Genomic DNA, 20,543 nt, shown 5'->3' on the forward strand with positions numbered 1-20,543 from the left:
TGCAGTGGGCCTGAGCCCATAGTGGGGGTCCAGGCTCCCCGTGGCTATGCCACTGCTACCAAGCAATCAACAGATATATCATTAATCACCTCCCTTCACATGTGGTCTACTCTGATCTACAGGCAGTAGCAGAGCAGGAAGCATAGCCAGATCACTCACCTCCTGAGTGTAGTCAGGCCAGAAAGGAAAAATGCCTCCAGCCCTAGCAGGACTGACTGTAAGAAAGGTTACTGGGTGGTGTGGACATTGTGATTTCCAATGTCCCACAATAAACACAGTAATTAGCATTCCCAGTAGCTAACATACCAGCTCTTTCCAATCCTCTGCCTCTTCCTGCCTAACCCCTTGCACTCTTTCTTGCCCTGCCATGACATCTCTATGGTGGCAATTACTGTAACTACAAAACCATTAATCTAGTTCAGTAGCCTCTTCCTTTTTATCTAAATTCTCAGAGCAATGTGTAGCAACTTCTACCAGTTTTTCCCCTCCTAATCCTCCAGTTTTCCATGAAATAATAATAACTTTGGAACTGCTCCTGAATTTTTGGGGCATAAGACCAAGCACAAAAGTAGCACCAAAAAGCTTCTTTTGCATTACTGAAAGGATCAGAAATACCAGAGTGGCAAACAAACACTTCTTTCATGTGAACTGCATATTCAGCAGGGTTCTCCCCTAGTGTTAATTTAGTTTCTAGCCAGTTTGCTTTGGAAGGAAGACTTTCTCTATGGCATTTACGAGGCTATCTCTTTGGCAGACAGGAAGACATTGCAGGCCACTGTGCCTTTTTTTTAAGTAGTCTCTTACTTCAACATGGACTCATATCTTTTAGTAATTGCTACATATCTGCTCAAGAAGGGTGACAGTAATTAATGTGGATCCTCAACTCCTTAAAACTATAAGGTTCTTCTCTAATTGTAGAGAAGATTTTAGCTGTTCATTCAGAGATATGAAAAGGAGACCATGGACAGTAACAAGCTGGTTTTATGCCACTAGGCAACTGTCTCAGAGGAAAGGCGGGTCATCAAAATGGGAGGAGAAGCTGCAAAGCTCATACAGTGTTTCCAATATACACCTAAAACTTTGGTCCTGGAGGCTAATGCTAAGGCTAGGAAGTTCTTCACACTCTTAGGCAGATGATCAGAAGCCTAGTACTGTTCCAAACAGCGCTCTAAAAATAGCGCTGGAACAGCACGGGGCTATACTGCTTTTATGATCAGAGATAATAGCTTGCAAATATAGGCATGATATATCTCTGATCATAGGGGAAAAGTGCAGGGAGGATTGTGCCTGAGCATGTACAATACCAGAGTGCCTTCAGGTCCTGGTAGATGCAAAGCACTTGCAAAACACAAGCTGGTGAAGACAGGGTTCAGGTGGTGGCCCTTTGTAGCTTGACAGAGCAGGTTCCCATATGACATGTTTTTCTATGCTCCTCAGACTGCGTGGGACAGTTGAGGGCAGACAGATTGGGGGCTTGGTAGGGGGGTGTGTAATCCCAGCATGGCTAGAGGTGCTGCCTGACATTAGGTGGCCAGGGTGATAGTGGATGTTTGGAGCACCTTTTTGGTGACATCTGCACTTTGGCAGGGAGGTGCTGATGGCCTGTCAGGTATGGCAGGTGGGACTTAGTGTTACAGGGTCTTCATTAGTGAGATGCTGGCACTGAGCATATATGTATGTAGGCATGGCACAGCAGACCTGAGATTAGGTGGGGAGTGTCAGAAATGTACAGCCCCTTGTTCAGCCTTGCATGCTGGGGAGGGGTGAGCATATGAGCATGGGGGGATATGTTTCTTGGCTTTCAGCGTTTATGGGCCATGGGATCAGGGGAGGAGGCCTGATGGTCTTCTCACTAACTCACTGCCTATGATCCTAGTAAGGTATGGTGCTTGCACATACATGGCTGATGCTGGGTTGTAGCAGCAATGCAGAAAAAACATCATGCCAGGGACCTCCTGATGAGCCTCCAGGCCCTCATGGCCACATTATGAAGAGGCAGCTTGTGGTGGCATTTAAATAACTCCCTCTTACGCCTCAGGGGTGACAACGACAACGCAACTCTCCTCTGGACAGAAATTTGGCTTTCACTGGACTGCCATTCTTCACACTGAAGGACAGCACTATATACACTTTGCATGAGAGACTCTTGAGAAAATTAAAGAGTCATAGGATAGGAGGCAAGGTTCTGGTGAGGATTAGCAATTGGTTATTGGACAGAAAACAGAGGGTAGGGTTAAATGGTCATTTCTCTCAATGGAGGAGGGTGAAGAGTGCCAGAGGTATTAGGACCAGTGCTATTTAACATATTTATAAATTATATGGTACGCTTGGCTTCTTGGAATGTGGGGGCATTTCCTCCCCAATCAAGAGAGCTAAAATCCTAGCAGCCCTTAATCGCCACAAAGTTGGAATAGCGTGTCTCCAGGAGACGCGACTCTCACAGGAAGAACACGAGAAGCTTAAGCGTCACTGGGTGGGAGAGGTGTTTTGCTCCCCGGCCACAGGTCGCAGAGGGGGAGTAGCCATTTAATTCACAAAACGCTCATGTGCTCCGCAGCCCTGCAGTTCAGAGACGGAGAGGGGGAGACTGGTGGGGGTAAAACTTAACTTACAGGGGAAGGAGTTTCTATTGGTCTCGGTTATGGGCCCAATACATCAGCCCAACAATTCTACGCACAACTATTAGCACGCTGCCAGGGCCGGGGAACACAGCCATTAATACTAGCTGGAGATATGAATCTGGTCATGGATGCAGAATTAGACAGATCGCATACATCGTCGCAGCGCGCTGTTCTCTCCCCCTCCATTCTGGAACTCTTCTGTCAGGAGCTAGGATTGGTAGATCCTTGGAGGACTCTGCATGGAGAGGAGAGAGACTACACGCACACCTCCAGAGCACACCAAACACAATCGAGAATAGATTACATCCTTGCTTCCCAGGATCTATTTGCTAAAATCACGTCAGCCACGATTGGACCAGAAGAGATCTCTGATCACTCCCCCATCTGGGTAGAGATGGAGTCCGGGCATCCTCACAAGGGGCGGCGGGGTGGAGGTTTCCGGCGTACCTGGCATCCTCAAAGGAGTTTCAAACGACACTTACACAAGAAATGGGAGGAATTCAAAAACCACAACTCTGAGCACTCAGAGGACTCTATCTTGTTTTGGTCCACTGCCAAAGCGGTGCTCAGAGGCGAGATAATTGCCTATGTAAGTAACCGCAACAAAAAGATAACACAGAGAATAGTGGCCTTGGAAAAGGAATTGAGAGGGGCAAGAAGAAAATACACCAGGGATCCCACTCAGTCCCACTATGAGCTGTTTATGTCCATTAAGGCAGCCCTAAATAGTCTAATACACGAAAGGACTATGAAATCCCTGATATATAGGAAATATCAGCTTTATAAGTTTGGGGATAAAGCAGGCAGGATGATGGCCAGGCTGGTGAAAGGCGCTCGGAAGCCACACTTTATTCCAGCCATAAGAAAGAAGGGGGGCGGGATCACCAATAACTTAAAAGAAATTGCCCAGACCTTTGTTACCCACTTTGGCCACACTATATGGGGGGAAAGCGAGAGCCCATGAACAAAACGACATCCATTAAGGCCTATTTGCAAAGCGCGATCTGGGGGATGTCATGACGGCACACCGGGACTTGTTAAATCAGCCGTGGCAGCAAAAGAGCTGCAGAAGGCCATAGGGCTTTGAAGCATCATTCCGCACCGGGTCCCGATGGCTGTCTGGGGAATTCTATAAAATGTTAAAAGTGCAGATCCTGGGCCCATTGAAGGATTACCTTAACTCAGTGGTGGAGGCCGGTAGCCTCCCACGACATGAGAACATGGCCTCCATTTGCCTCATTCCCAAAAAAGATAGGGACCCCCTAGAACCTAGTTCATATCGGCCCATTTCACTCATCAATGTGGAAGTTAAATTATTGTCCCGCATCCTGGCGGATAGACTGGCGCCCCTGATGCCACATCTGGTGCACGAGGAACAAGCGGGGTTTGTGAGGGGTCGCCAGTCTGTTCTTAATGTCAGGAAACTACTTTTAGCCGTGCTCTCGGGAGAACATCCGGAGGCAGATAAGATGCTTGCGAGCCTGGATGCGGAACGTGCTTTTGACAGAGTGGAATGGCCATTTTTGTTTGAAGTCCTGGAAGACAGAGGATTGACAGGGTGGTTCCTTCAAGCTGTGGGGTCACTGTATACAAATCCGCGGGCTAGGATTAGGGTGAATGGGGTCCTCACAGAAAGTTTTGCCATTGAAAGGGGCACTAGGCAGGGCTGCCCCCTGTCCCCATTACTTTTCCTGTTAACGCTTGAACCGTTGCTGGCTGAGATTTGTGGGAACAAAGACATAAAAGGTATCCAGGTGTCCGGGAGGGAAATAAAAGTGCTCGCGTACGCGGACGATGTGCTGATGTTGTTGAGCGACCCACAGGTTCATTACCAGCTCTCCTCTCCGTCCTAGATTGGTTACGGGCACCTCTCTGGCTACAAACTCAATCGAACAAAGTCCCTGGCCCTACCACTTAGTGAGGCAGTGGAACACACATGGAGAGGCCCGTTTCCACTTCTGTGGGCACAACGCCAGATTAGATACCTGGGAGTAATCATCCCAGCAGATATGAAAAATCTGTACGAGCTCAATGTCCTCCCCCTACTAGAGACAACTAGGAGACTGTTGCGGATGTGGGGGGCGGTGCCCTCTCTCCCTCACGGGGCGGGTGGGTCTTTTCAACATGATGATCGCCCCGAAATGGCTTTATACGTTTCAGATGTTGCCCCTGTATTTGAGGTCGAGGGAGGAGCGGGCCCTTAACCATCTGCTACAGCAGTTTCTGTGGGACCGGCGGAGACCCAGACTGCCAATACAGGTGATACAGAAACCGAAATCACATGGGGGGGATGGGGACTGCTCAACATTCGGCACCTAACGATAGCATGCGCCATGAGGCACATCAGAGATTGGCTAACTGGAACGCAAGATTTCTCGGCTACGCTCCTAGAGATGGGCCTGGCTCCCACTGCACACCTGGGGTGGGGATTACACTCTATAGGACAGGGATTGGAGGAGGGGTTAGGAACGCACCCGCTAATGACAGCAGCCAGAGCAGCGTGGCGGTGGCTATGCAAGAGGCATCATTTTGACTGGAAAGCGACTCCATTTTTACCACTGCTTAACAATCCGGATTTCCCGGAGGGGACTTCCTCAGCTGCCTTTGCCCGATGGCGGAGGAATGGAATACGATACATTTATCAGTTGGTGTCGGAGGAGGGCAAGACACGACCATTTGCGGAACTGCAACAGGAATTTAGATTGACTGAACGCGACCGGTTTGCCTATCTGCAAATTCATCATTATATCACGGCCTTGGGTTGGAGCAATTTGAGCGAGGATGTCCAGGATACCCTAAATACTGCCCTGACACTGGGAGCACAAAATCCAGTGCCGTTAAAATTCCATCATAGATTCCTGCAGGATTCAACAGAGGACATAGACTATCATACTAGAGCACGAAAATGGGCGGTTGACCTGCAGGCAGAAATCACAGGAGAAGTACTGAGCAGATTTTTGACCTCCATACTTGGAACAACTCCCTTTGCTCGACATTGGGAGACGCAATATAAATTTGCTTTAAGACTGTACGTCTCCCCAGCGAGGGCCTTTAAGGCAGGCTTTGGTCAATCAGATGCCTGCCCATGGTGTGCGGTGGCCCCCGCCTCGCTGGCTCACATGTTTTGGTTTTGTCGTCATGTGTCCAAATTGTGGACTCTCATTCTTGGTGAGACGCAGAAATATTGGGGGCGCACAATCAAGAGACAACCTCTACTTCTCTTTGGAGAATTCAAACAAACTAAACCCACATTGCCAGGTTTTTGTTCGTTTGTACAGCGGGCGGTCCTGGTGGGAAAACGGGTCATCCTCCTCCAGTGGAGAGAACGCAGAGGACCATCCATTGGAGCATGGAGGTCTCAAATGATAGAACTGCTGAGGCTGGAGAGACGCGGAGTGCAGGATCTGGACTCCAAAGAGGGTCAGGCGCTCCAAAAAACTTGGGCAAACTTTTGGGACACACTGCAACCACTAGCACGCAGTAGACTCTTGAATTGACAGTGTCACAGGAATGGAGGATAGGCTGTTGAGTGTTATCTTGTGTTGCGGGAGGGGAAGGGGGGGGTAAAGTTGGGGGGGGATGCTTTCTTGGGGGGGAGGGGGGGAAAGGGAGGGAGGGGGGAACGGTAGGGGGAAGAAAGGGGGGGGTTGGGAGAAAATTGTACATTGTTTCTAGTCGGACTTAATGGACCAGTGGGGATGTCTTGTATGTGGATAATGTCTGGCAAAGTTTTGTTATGGCTTGATAATAAAAAAGATTTAAACATAAATTATATGGTAATTGGAACGAGTGAGGTGATTACATTTACAGATGATATAAAATTATTTAAGGTTGTTAAAACATGTATGGACTGTGAAATATTGCAGGAAAACCTTAGGAAATTGGAAGACTGGGCATCCAAATGGCTGATGAAATTTAATGTGGACAAATGCAAGGTGATGCACATTGGAAAGAATAATCCGAATTATAGTTACCTGATGCTAGGGTCCACCTTGGGGGTTAGCACTCAAGAAAAAGATCTGGGTGTCATTGTAGATAATATGCTGAAATCTTCTGCTCAATGTACGGCGGTGGCCAAAAAAGCAAACAAGATGCTAGCAATTATTAGGAAAAGGATAGTGAATAAGACTGAAAATACTATAATCGGAGCCGCCGAGAGACTGAGCTGTGCCCGGGGTAGGGCTGCTGCTGCCAGGTCCCCCCCCCCCCCCATGACCACCGTGTAGGCAGACCATAAAATTGGGGGGGGGGGGCAGAGCCCAAAGTGGGGGGAGCGCACATTTTGCCCCACTTCCCTGCCCCTGCTGCAACTCCACATACAGTACCTTGACTGGCGGGGGTCCCCAAGCCCCACCAGCAGAAGCCTTCCTCCAGCACTGTTCGCCGCATTGCCTGCCCTTCAGCACTAGAGGAAGGCTTCTGCTGATGGGGCTTGGGGACCCCCACCAGCCAAGCCAGAGGTCTTGAAGCCCTATGTCTGCTCCTCCCCAGCCTCTAAGGGGGCCCTGGTACCGGAATTTTCTCTTTCCTGCTCCTGTCGGGACACGATCACCTGGGTCCCATCAGGAGCAGGAGAGAGACAGACCCTGACGCCGGACCCCCCTTGGAAGCTGGGCCTGGGGGAATCTTGCCCCCTCTCAGCGGCCCTTACTATAATGCCTTTGTATCGCTTCATGGTGCAACCGCACCTTGAGTAGTGCGTTCAGTTCTGGTTGCCGAATCTCAAAAAAGATATAGTGGAATTAGAAAAGGTTCAAAGAAAAGCGACCAAAATGATAAAGGGGATGGAACTCCTCTCGTATGAGGAAAGGCTAAAGAGGTTAGGGCTCTTCAGCTTGGAAAAGAGACGGATATCACCGAGGTCTACAAAATCCTGAGTGATGTAGAACAAGTAGAAGTAAATCAATTTTTTAGTAGTTCCACAAGTACAAAGGCATGGGACACTCGAGATAGTTACATGGAATATTTTTAAAACAAATAGGAGGAAATACTTTTTCACTCAACGAGTAGTTAAGCTCTGGAACTCTTTGCCGGAGGATGTGATAACAGTGGTTAGCATATCTGGGTTTAAAAAAGGTTTGGACAAATTCCTGGAGGAAAAGTCCATAGTCTGTTATTGAGACAGACATGGGGAAGCAACAGCTTGCCCCGGGATTGGTAGCATGGAATGTTGCTGCTAATTGGGTTTCTGCCAGGGACTTGTGACCTTGCCTGGCCACTGTTTGGAAAACAGGATACTGGGCTAGATGGACCATTGGTCTGACCAAGTTTGGAAATTCTTATGTTCTTTCGCGGTAACCTAACAGTAACCGAGCAGCAATTACCACCGAGCTAGCGCCACACTAGAAATTACTGAATGATTTTCCGTAGTGCTGGAAATGGTGCACACTCAAGGCAACTCCCCCTTCATTATCTCCTCAGACCCTTGCTGAATTCTTTCACAACAAGGTTCAAAAGATAAACCTTGCTTTCTCTACCTCACCACCTCTCCCTCCACTAGTCCGTTCCCCTCTCTCTCCTTCCCCTCATTCCCTTTTCTCCTTTCCTGAAGTTACTATTGAGGAAACTACACTTCTCCTTTCTTCCTCAAAATGTACCACCTGTTCCGCTGATCCCATTCCCACCCACCTTCTTAATGCCATCTCTCCTGCTCTTATTCCTTTTATCTGTCACATTCTCAACCTCTCACTTTCCACTGCGACTGTCCCTGCTGCCTTTAAACATGCTGTGGTCACACCTCTCCTTAAGAAGCCTTCACTCGACCCTACTTGTCCCTCTAATTACCGACCCATCTCCCTCCTTCCTTTTCTCTCCAAATTACTTGAGCGTGCTGTTCACCGCCGCTGCCTTGATTTTCTCTCCTCACATGCTATTCTTGACCCACTACAATCTGGTTTCGCCCTCTCCACTCAACCGAAACTGCGCTTACTAAAGTCTCCAATGACCTATTACTGGCTAAATCCAGAGGTCAATATTCCATCCTCATTCTTCTTGATCTTTCCGCTGCTTTTGACACTGTCGATCACAGCATACTTCTCGATACCCTGTCCTCACTTGGATTCCAGGGCTCTGTCCTTTCCTGGTTCTCTTCCTACCTCTCCCTCCGCACCTTTAGTGTTCACTCTGGTGGATCCTCTTCTACTTCTATCCCTCTGCCTGTCGGCGTACCTCTGCCTGTCGGCGTACCTCAGGGTTCTGTTCTTGGTCCCCTCCTCTTTTCTATCTACACTTCTTCCCTTGGTTCATTAATCTCATCCCATGGCTTTTCCTACCATCTCTATGCTGATGACTCCCAAATCTACCTTTCTACCCCTGATATCTCACCTTGCATCCAAACCAAAGTTTCAGTGTGCTTGTCTGACATTGCTGTCTGGATGTCTCAACGCCACCTGAAATTAAATATGACCAAAACCGAGCTTCTCATTTTCCCCCCCAAACCCACCTCCCCGCTCCCACCCGTTTTCTATTTCTGTTGATGGCTCTCTCATTCTCCCTGTCTCCTCAGCTCGAAACCTTGGGGTCATCTTTGACTCTTCTCTCTCCTTCTCTGATCATATCCAGCAGATCGCCAAGACCTGTCGTTTCTTTCTTTACAACATCTGTAAAATCCGCCCCTTTCTTTCTGAGCACTCTACCAAAACCCTCATCCACACACCCTTGTCACCTCTCGTTTAGACTACTGCAATCTGCTTCTTGCTGGCCTCCCACTTAGTCACCTCTCCCCTCTCCAGTCGGTTCAAAACTCTGCTGCCCGTCTCGTCTTCCGCCAGGGTCGCTTTACTCATACTACCCCTCTCCTCAAGACCCTTCACTGGCTCCCTATCCGTTTTCGCATCCTGTTCAAACTTCTTCTACTAACCTATAAATGTACTCACTCTGCTGCTCCCCAGTATCTCTCCACACTCGTCCTTCCCTACACCCCTTCCCGTGCACTCCGCTCCATGGATAAATCCTTCTTATCTGTTCCCTTCTCCACTACTGCCAACTCCAGACTTCGCGCCTTCTGTCTCGCTGCCCCCTACGCCTGGAATAAACTTCCTGAGCCCCTACGTCTTGCCCCATCCTTGGCCACCTTTAAATCTAGACTGAAAGCCCACCACTTTAACATTGCTTTTGACTCGTAACCACTTGTAACCACTCGCCTCCACCTACCCTCCTCTCTTCCTTCCCGTTCACATTAATTGATTTGATTTGCTTACTTTATTTATTTTTTGTCTATTAGATTGTAAGCTCTTCGAACAGGGACTGTCTTTCTTCTATGTTTGTGCAGCGCTGCGTACGCCTTGTAGCGCTATAGAAATGCTATATAGTAGTAGTAGTAGTAGTAACTACCGCCAGCAGCCATGATGGGCTGGTGGTAGTTCTGGGTTGCTGCACAGCAAACCTTTAGTTAAAGGGTCCCTGTGTGACATGCTAGACGCATGAAGACAAATCTGATCTTACAACCCTTAAAGTTCTTAGCACTATTACTATCATAGTCCATTCTTTATCCCGATTGAGGACAAATGTAACCCATAAAAATGCCAATGGAAATAACAGTCTCATCAGGCATTTCCAGCTCCTGCATCAAAAGTAACATTTGTTCTGAAATAGCAACAGACTGAGAAAGAAAAAAATTGTGCTTATCCTGAGGAATTAACAAACATTCCATCACATAATTCTTGAATAATTCAGTCCCTGAAATAGTATGTACAGGAGCTCTGATGTTTTTCAGCATAAAGCATTTTGAATCTTTCCTCCCAACAGGGATCAAACTATTTTTAGCCACTGAGGATTTAAATTCCTGATGGTCCTTAATCTTCTCCTCCAATTGCTTGACACTATCTTAAAGAGCATTGTTAACTACCTGCTGTGACTCCATCTTAACCTCCAAAACCTTGATTTATTTTTTGTCTTAAAATCTGGATCTCAAGCACAAAAAATAATAATAATAAAAAGCTTTCTTAAGATTATTAATAGCATACTGAATACTCCTGGTCAGCTCCACCAGGAAGGTATCAGAAAAGACAGGTCAGTAGAGTTTTCCGAGATCTTACTATTGAAGAATCTGTGAGGGAAAATAGGAAGAGAAGTGGAAATTTTGGATTCTGGGAGGCCATATTTAATTTTTGTTGGTCTGGGGCCCTCTATGCTCCATGCACAAAAAATGTCTCTAATGGTATGTTTGTAACCCATTCTTTTGGTGAAGACATAATCCCAGTAGAGGCTGCCGCTTAAAGCATTAACTGTAGTGACGGGCAACAAGTCTTTGGGAAGGAGGCCATAATAGTTGGGAGGCTTTTAGCTTAGAGGCTAGGGGATCAATCACTCTCCACATGCATTGAAGACTTATCTGTATACAAGCGAATATGGTGAGCCCTAAACTTTGAGCCCAAACTGGTACTGCTATGAAGTAAGAAATCATCCTATCTTTTCCTTAGTTTTTCCTGAGCTCCGTTTCTTATTATTGATAAATTGTATTTATTTTCTTGCATTTATTTTTATTTGTGAATCGCTTTTTTGTACAATTTAGTGTGAAAATGGTATATCAAGACATTAAACTAAAAATAGCCCACATTCCAAGTTTGTTCTAACCAGAGAAGTTTATTAGAGAAAGATCAAAATGCACACTAGTATCTAGAAGAAAAAAAAATGAAGATGGTACAGAGGCAAAACAATAATGACCACAGTTGAAGTTTAATGATTATCTCCTACTGAACTAGAAAAAAAATTCAAATGGTCCATCGATATTCCAAGTTCAAACCTCTTGAGCATTCACTGAAATGAGATCAGGGCCTCCTACCCTTCCAAATGAGATTTTCCCCTGTAACCTACAGAAAACTGTAGAAAGCTCGCAATCTCTCTTATAATACATACGGGCTCATTTTCAAAAGAGAAGGACGTCCATCTTTCGACATAAATCGGAAGATGGACGTCCTTCTCCCAGAGACATCCAAATCGGCATAATCGAAATCTGATTTTGGACGTCTCCAACTGCATCCATCGCAAGGGCATCCAAATTTCAAGGGGACATGTCAGAGGTGTAGCGAAGGCGGGACTTGGGTGTGCCTAACACTTGGACGTCTTTGACCCATAATCGAAAAAAACAAGGACGTCCCTGACGAACACTTGGATGTTTTCACCCGGACGTGTGTTTATTACGAATAAGGCACAAAAAGGTGCCCGAAATGACCAGACGACCACCGGATAGAATCGGGGATGACCGCCCAGTGGTCACTAACCCCCTCCCACCCTCAAAAACATCTTTAAAAACATTTTGTGCCAGCCTCTATGCCAGCCTCAGATGTCATACTCAGGTCCATGACAGCGTATGCAGGTCCCAGGAGCAGTTGTAGTGGGTACTGCAGTGCACTTCGGACAGGTGGACCCAGGCCCATACCCCCCCTACCTGTTACATTTGTGGAGGAAACAGCGAGCCCTCCAAAACCCACCACAAACCCATTGTACCCACATCTAGGTGCCCCCCTTCACCCATAAGGGCTATGGTAGTGGTGTACAGTTGTAGGTAGTGGGTTTTGGGGTGTTCAGCACACAAGATAAGGGAGCTATGTTCCTGGGAGCATTTTATGAAGTCCACTGCAGTGCCCCCTAGGGTGCCCGGTTGGTGTCCTGGCATGTCAGGGAGATCAGTGCACTACAAATGCTGGCTCCTCCCACATCCAAATAGCTTGCATTTGGACGTTTTTGACATGGACGTCTTTGGTTTCGAAAATTGGCGAAAGTCAGAAACGTCCATGTCTAGACTCCAAATTTAAGGATTTGGACGTCTCTGACGGTATTTTCGAAACGAAAGATGGACGTCCATCTTTATTTGAAAATACGGGTTTCCCCGCCCCTGGATTTCGCCATTTTGCAAGGATGTCCAAATCGCAACTTGGACGTTTTTTTTCAAAAATGCCCCTCATTGTCACCTAAAGAAGCCTTTTATAAATATCTCAAGAGGTTTATAAAATATTCTACTGAGGTGCTTCCTCCATTACATAAAATATACTATCTATCTGTTGCTGAGAAACAATTTACTCCTGAAAGAGAGTCATCTGTGGTGGATGTTTCTTCAGACAGTATGAACTTGACTGATATCTTGGAAAATCACAGGAAGAGGTCGACATGAGCACAACCTTGTTGGTGACTTTTGTCTTTAATCAATATAAAGAAGTTTTGTTGTGACTTTATTTTAAGACTAAAGACTTAAATTTTGTTAATACCAAAGTATCAATATTTCCTGATGTGGCTAAATCTACCCAAGCTAGACATCAGCAGTTCTTGAGCCTTCATCAAAAAGCTTTAGATTTGGAAGCTAAGTTTCAGTCGAGATATCCCTTTAAATGTCTTCTTCATTTAGATAATCACACATATATTTTATGAAGCTTCTCAAATTCAATTTTTTTCTCAAAGGCAAAGGAACTATAACAAGTGGATATTGAATTATCTCTGTTTTCAAGAGCCGTTATAGTAATTTGCTGTTCATCTTGTTGAATTATTTTGAAGTTTGTTTTTCTTAAATTCTAGTTCCTCGGAATGGATGGGATTCTTGTCCCTCTCCTAATAGTGGACTATATATGAAGCTGTATCTTTTGTTTTTTTAATTTTTCTTCTTTTTGAATTAATCTTTATATTTAACTCATTTGATATCAGCTATCCTAATTCAATATTGTATTGATTTAATATTGAAAATGCAAATTTAAAAAAAAACAGATTTCCAGGTCACCAGCCGACTTATATTGACCCCTGAATGCTCCTCACCTAACCCCCACTAGCAAAATGGGTCATGATGGACCCCAAGTGACCACGGAAAAATAATGTGAAAACCCTATAACTACAATCAGTAGGCCCAAAAATCGAGGCCCCGGCTTCATTTTGGGCTTAGTTGCGCTTCTGAAGCATTACTGCACCTGTGCAAAACTTTGTGTATGCTCCGGAAATCAACCAGGCCAAGACAGGCCATTTTCCTAACGCTCCCGGCCCCAAGAAGCTCATTTCTTGGCTGGGAAATGCCACGGAAGGTCGCGCCTGACTCGACTTCCCTCCAGGACATCTGAAATACCTCCAGAGTGCTACAAAATTAGCAACATTGGCCACCAATGAACCAGAGGACCCTGCAGACCCAGAATTGGCCCTACACCTCCCAGACCCCCTGGACCATGTTATTTTTTTAAAATTTAAACTACTGGTTACAATATGTCTGGATTTCCATGAATATGTCTTTATTTTAAGGGGACTGTCAGGGGTCCAGGCATTTTTTTCCAGCCAGCACATTTGTTTGGGTTTCTGGGCTTTCGAGCTGGCCTTCTTCCCCCCCACCCCCCCGAACCTACTGTTGCACGTCCTAGTGGTCTGGTGGCCTCTTTGGGGCAGGAAAGAACCCCATTCTTTCCTGCCTGCTGCTGCTGACCTCCCCACTGCCGTTGCTTCTTTAAAATGGCTACCGAGACTTCAAGCGGCGGCAGTGGCAGCAGGCAGGAAAGAGTGGGGTTCTTTCCTGCTCCAAAGATGCCACTAGACCACCAGGGCATGCTACGGTAGGTTCAGGAGGGGAGGGGAGGGAGTGAAGGGGACAAGTTGCTCATGGATAGGAGGGAGAGAAGGGGTAAGTTGTATGTGGATGGGAGGGAGAGAAAGGGGCAAGCTGCACGTGGATGAGAGGGAGAGAAGGGGGTAAGTTGTACGTGGATGGGAGGGAGAGAAGGGGGCAAGCTGCACGTGGATGAGAGGGAGAGAAGGGGGCAAGCTGCTCGTGGATGGAAGGGAAAGGAGAGGAGAGGGGGCTTGCTGTACAAGGAGGGGAAGGGAATAAGGGGAAATGCAGCACATGGATAGAATGGAATGGAGAGGAGAGGGGACATGCTGCTCATGGATGCGAGGGAAAGGAAAGCAGGACATGCTGTTCATGGATGTTTGCTTTTTTGGAAATGTACATTGTCTCTAATTTTGTGTTTAGACTATGGAAGAAAATGCATTTCTGTTACATTTACCATTATTTTCACTGCTCGTAGAATTTAGCTTTCTTGGGGGATCAAGGTGACTGTGTGGGTAGGGTGGCATTTTATTTTTTTATGTCCTCTTTTTTTGTCTCCACAAATATGGTAACCCTAGCTATGTGGGCACTGGCAATGAATATTACTGGTGCCTGTATAACTTCCTGGACCACCCTGACTCTGCCCCAGACCATGTCTGCCCTGACAGAGCCATGGGAGTCAGAGGGGATATTTAGCAGGACTGCACAGTTAAGTGCTGCTGAATTTCTCCCCCTCCCTCCCCCTCATGACACTCAGCTTGATTAAACTGGGGATCAGAGCCTTTCCTGCCTGGTTAAATCCTTTTGGATATTGGGCCCTGTATTTCTTAGAAGGAAAGGCAGATGGCCTTTGGTATTTTTGCTTTGTAAAACTATTGCTCACACAGTTGTAGGAACAATTGGACAGTTCATTTAGGAGACTGTTCTAAGTAATTTGATAGAAGCTGGACTGGACTGGACTCAGGACACACTGACACTGTACAGGACATCACTTTTAAAGGTCAGTGCACTATGGTTTTCTGCTGTTTCATGCTTGCCAGGCCTCTGCTGGAGAATAGTTGCAAAGGTGCTAATGTACATTCTCAAACCTTTCAACATCAAAGCAATGTTTCAGTCCTGATTGTGATTTCAGCAAAGCAATTGAACTCACTGGTCAATTATTAAGGACATTTATGGCTGCTTTATTATTGGAAATTGTTCTTTTTACTTGAGCTTTCTAGCCTACTTTGGGCCCCCTCCCCTCTCTCTCCATTAGTAGTGCCTATAGTGTGGTTGTATTATAGAGGATCAATCAAGCCAAGCTCATGCCAGTTGCTATAAAATTCATACTGGTCGATATTCCAAGCAATTAAAGGGGCCAGGAGAAGTTCCTGGTTGCTCAGATCACTTGTGTAGGGCTATCTGCTGATATTCAGCAGGACTTAACCAGTTAGTGCCGCTGAATATCAGCACTGACCACTAAACTGAAAACCGGCTATTTTGTGGGTGGTCCAGGGGCAGAATCAACACTTATGCAGATAAATGCAGATATTCAGTACATAACCACCTACGTTAACTGGACAAATCAGACCCCATAAAATACAGTCCTATCTTTATGTGGTGCCGCTTAAGCGGTTAAGTGCTGAACATGGAGAAAGTGGAGGAGTGGCCTAGTGGTTAGGGTGGTGGACTTTGGTCCTGGGGAACTGAGGAACTGAGTTCGATTCCCACTTCAGGCACAGGCAGCTCCTTGTGACTCTGGGCAAGTCACTTAACCCTCCATTGCCCCAGGTACAAATAAGTACCTGTATACAATATGTAAGCCGCATTGAGCCTGCCATGAGTGAGAAAGCGTGGGGTACAAATGTAACAAAAAAAAAAACATCACACTTAACCGCATAAGACAATGGATCCCAAACTTTGTCGGATCACGGCACCCCAAGGCTACACATTTCCTCCCAAATCTCCCCCTCCCCCCGTTGCCGCTGCTGCCAATGGTATTGAGTCCTACCTTCCATCCAGCTTCTGCCCACCTCGTTCCCCCTTCCATCCAGCTTCAGCCCCACCTTCTCTCCCTCCTCCATCCAGCTGTCGCCCACCTTCTCTGTCCTTTCCATCCAGCTTCTGCCCACCTTCTCTCCCCTTTTCATCCAGCATCTTCCCTCTTTCTCTCCCTACCCATCCATCCAGCATCTTCCCTCTTTCTCCCCCATCCTTCCAGTGTCTTCCTTCTGCATCCTCCCATCCAACATCTCCTCTCTTTCTGTCCCCATCCTTCCAGCCTCTTCCCTCTTTCTCTCCCTCCTTCCACCTAGCACCTTCCCTCTTTCTCTCTACATCCTTCCAGCCATGGTCTCCCCCTTTCTCCCCATCCTTCTACTCAGCATCTTCTCTCTCTCCAGCCCTTTTCCATACAGCATGTTCCCCACTTTCTGTCCCCATTTCTCTCTCTCTCTCTCTACCCCTCTTCTATCCAGCATCTCCACTCTTCTATCATTTTCCTCCCCTCTCTCCATTCAACATTTCCTGCCTCTCTCTCCCCACCCCCCCCCCCCCCCCCCCCCCCCCCCGGTATCTTGTTTCCTGGCCACTGCTGCTTCTCCCAATGAGCAGCAGTGACCCCAGCAAAACAACAAATAGCAAGCTGTGGCTGCAGCCTTTTCAGGGCTTTGCTGGTCCTCTGACCCAGAATGGGAAGTTCATGTCAGTGGGGCCAGAGGACCAGCAGAGCCAACAGTGCATGCCTGAAGGCTGTGGCTCCATGCTTGCTTTCTGTTGTTTTGCTGCAGCAGCAGTGATGCAGTGGTGGCAATGTTTCTGAGCCAAAGAATTTCATGCTTTGGGGGGAGTTTCCCGCTGAATGTGAGAGATTTGGCAGGTCTGTGGGAGGGAGGTGAAGAAAATATGCTGCAGCACCCCTGTGAGTTTGGGTGCCACAGTTCATAGTTTGGGTTCTGTGTCAATGACCAGACATGCCCATCATTTAATATCCTGAGATGTCGCCGCCACTGACTAAAAAAACACTCACTGCCACCAGCTGAAATATCTACCCCATAGTTTTTGGGAAATAAAGTGATTTGTGTTAGTTTCATTTCAAATTCAGCTGTAGTTTCCAAGCCACTAATATATGCATGGTAGGGTTTAGGGTGTAGATAAGAGTGTCATGTTGAGGACCTAGATATAAGGCACATTCCAGCTCAAAGTAACACAAAGGTTTTATTCCTGAGAAATTTTTATATTATATAGATAGTTCCTGATATGCATTCTTTAGAGTAGCAACAAACAACTCAGGTTTCCCCATCTGAACAAGTGCACAGATAAAATACTTACAGATATCTTCTCCATTTTTATAGTCCATATAGAGAGGCATAATCGAAAGGGACGCCCAAGTTTTCCGGGGGACGTCCTCGCAGGACGGCTCCAACAAGGGGCAGGGAAACCTGTATCATCAAAACAAGATGGGCGTCCATCTTTCGTTTTAATAATACGGTCGGGGACGCCCAAATCAATAAATTTAGGTCGACCTTAGAGATGGTTGTCCCCAGCAGAGATGGTCGTCCACAGGACTTGGTCGTTTCTGATTTTCAGCGATAATGGAAAGCGAGGACACCCATCTCAGAAACGACCAAATCTAAGCCATTTGGTCATGGGAGGAGCCAGCATTTGTAGTGCACTGGTCCCCCTAACATGCCAGGACACCAACCGGGTACCCTAGGGGCACTACAGTGGACTTCACAAATTGCTCCCTGGTACATAGCTCCCTTACCTTCAGCCAGGTGCACTAACTGAACGGAAAAAGCCCTTCCCTTACCGATCCCTTAGCGATTCGGAAAGGAACGGGCATGCATGAAGGAAATCACATGCAAATGAGCTGCTCGCTGTTAGCTCATTTGCACACAATTTCCTTCCTAAGGAGGTGAAGCCAGTGCAGAGCAGCCAGGCATTATGCGTGGCTGCTCTGCGCATGCTAAAGACGGCTTCATACATGTAGACAAGCTGCGTGTATAATAGCCGTCTACAACCTTAAATAAATTGCTGTCTACAACCTTAGAAAAATGCAAAAACGTCCAAGTGCTCGTCAGGAACGTCTTTTCTTTTTTTTTTAGAGTATGGGTGAAGGACGTCCTTTGCTATGCCTCCCTGCGAAGGCATGTCCAAAATGTGGATGTTTCTGTGAGAAGGACATGCATGCCTTTGCTATGCCTCTGACATTCCCTTTATTTATTTATTTATTTATTTGGATTTTGGATCACAAGTAGCAGCAGTTGGATTTGACCTGGCCACTTCTGGATTGCAAGACCAGTGCTCTAACCACTAGGCCACTCTTCCACTCCACTCCACTCCCTTGAAATTTGGCCATCCCTGTGGGGGGGGGGGGCAGTTCAGGACGTCCAAAATGCTTGAAAGAAGGACGTCTACGCCTTCGCTATGCCTCCGCTGACACACACATACCTCCCTCCCCCACCCCCCACCCCAGGGACCTGCATACTGCTGCGATGGACCTAAGTATGACATTTCAGGCTGGCAAAAAAAGTTTTTAAAGTAGTTTTTTTCAGGGTGGGAGGGGGTTAGGGACCACTGGGGGAGTCAAGGGAGGTCATCCCCAATTCCCTCCGTGGTCATCTAGTCAGTTTGGGCACCTTTTTGAGGCTTGGTTGTAAGAAAAAATGAACCAAGTAAAGTCGCCCAAGTGCTCCTCAGGGACACCCTTCTTTTTTCCATTATCGCTCGAGGACGCCCATCTGTTAGGCACGCCCCAGTCTCGCCTTTGCTACGCCTCTGACATGCCCCCGGGATCTTTGGTCATCCCCGCGATGGGAAGCAGTTGTGGACGCCCAAAATTGGCTTTTGATTATGCCGATTTGGGCGACCTTGAGAGAAGGATGCCCATCTCCTGATTTGTGTCGAAAGATGGGCACCCTTCTTTTTCGAAAATAAGCCTGATAGTTTACTAGTTTTAAGTCAACCAAAACTAAACAAACAACATAACAGTAGTTCCCAAACCTGATCCTGGAGGCACCCCAGCTAGTCATGAGAGATATTTGCATGCACTGCCTCCACAGCATGCAAATTTCTCTCATGAATATTTGTTAGTATAAAACTCTCTGCCAGTTAATTCATTTTTAGAAAATACCTTTATTATTTATTTGCTTACAAAACCTAATACCTTAACATATCATTCCTTCATACACACTCATGCACACTCACTTACAAATGTACTCTCATACACATTTCACAATAAAACCTTAATGGAGCAAACCCACTAATACATGTTATATCCTAACTGTTCAAAATGCCCAGTAACCTCAGCAGGATATTTGTTCAAAAAGTTCCTCTGATGCTAGTGCTGCACTACCCCCACGGGGTGTGCCTGTTGCTTTAATCTTCCATACTGGTCACAGCACTGCACTGCAAGTTCAAAAAGTTCATCTAATTTTAGTGCAGCACTACCCCCTAGGGCAGTGATGGGCAACCTTTTGAGCTTGATGTGTCAAAATTCGCCAAAAAACCGAGCATAACTCGGGTGGTGTGTCACTTCGAGAAAAATCACTGCTACTAGGACCGCCCCCGGGCCCCCCCCTACCCAAGATCGCTGCCCACCCGAGGTCGCTGGGCCCCCCCTCCACCCGCTACCGGGCCCAGAACTAACCTTAAAGCCTCCTTTCACGTCGCAGCAAGCAGCAGCAGGGCAGACCTCTCCTCCTTCCTTCTGTGCTCCGCCCTCGCGGACGTTACGTCAGGCGAGGGCGGGACACGGAAGGAAGGAGTGGCCTGCCCTGCTGCTGCTTGCTGCGACGTGAAAGGAGGCTTTAAGGTTAGTTTCCGGGAGCGAGGAGGGAGGGCTGACCCAGTGCATTTTTTGTAGAAAAAAAGGTGCCGGTACTCATTATGGTTGGGTCACCACATATGGCTCCACCCCTATGATAGCCACACCCACATTAGCCACACCCCTTATATCAGCCATGGCGCATATAAACAGACATCATTGAAAATATACTAGTATAGGAGAAAAACAATAACTTGTGATTTTTTTTCATTATAAATCATTTCTGTAAGATGTTACAGCTCCAGTATACCCAGTGCAAAATAAGACAACAGATGTAAATTCTGAAATTGGACAAATTCCAAACACTAAAATGAAAATAAAATAATTTTTTTCTACCTTTGTTGTCTGGTGACTGTTTTCTATCCATACTGGTCCAAGTGTCTGATTCTGCTGCTCTCTATCTGTTCTCTTAACTCCGTTTCCAGGGCTTCCTTTCCATTTATTTCTTTACTTTCCTCCTTTCTTCTTCCATGTCCAGCATTTCTCCTCTCTCCCCGCCAACCCCTCCATCCATCCATGTCCATCAATTCTCCTCTATCTCCTGCTCTCCTCTCCATCCATTTCCAGCATTTCTCCTTCCTCTCCTGCCATCCCATCCATG

This window comes from Microcaecilia unicolor, chromosome 2 (assembly GCF_901765095.1).
Source record: "Microcaecilia unicolor chromosome 2, aMicUni1.1, whole genome shotgun sequence".
In the NCBI taxonomy this organism is placed as follows: domain Eukaryota; kingdom Metazoa; phylum Chordata; class Amphibia; order Gymnophiona; family Siphonopidae; genus Microcaecilia; species Microcaecilia unicolor.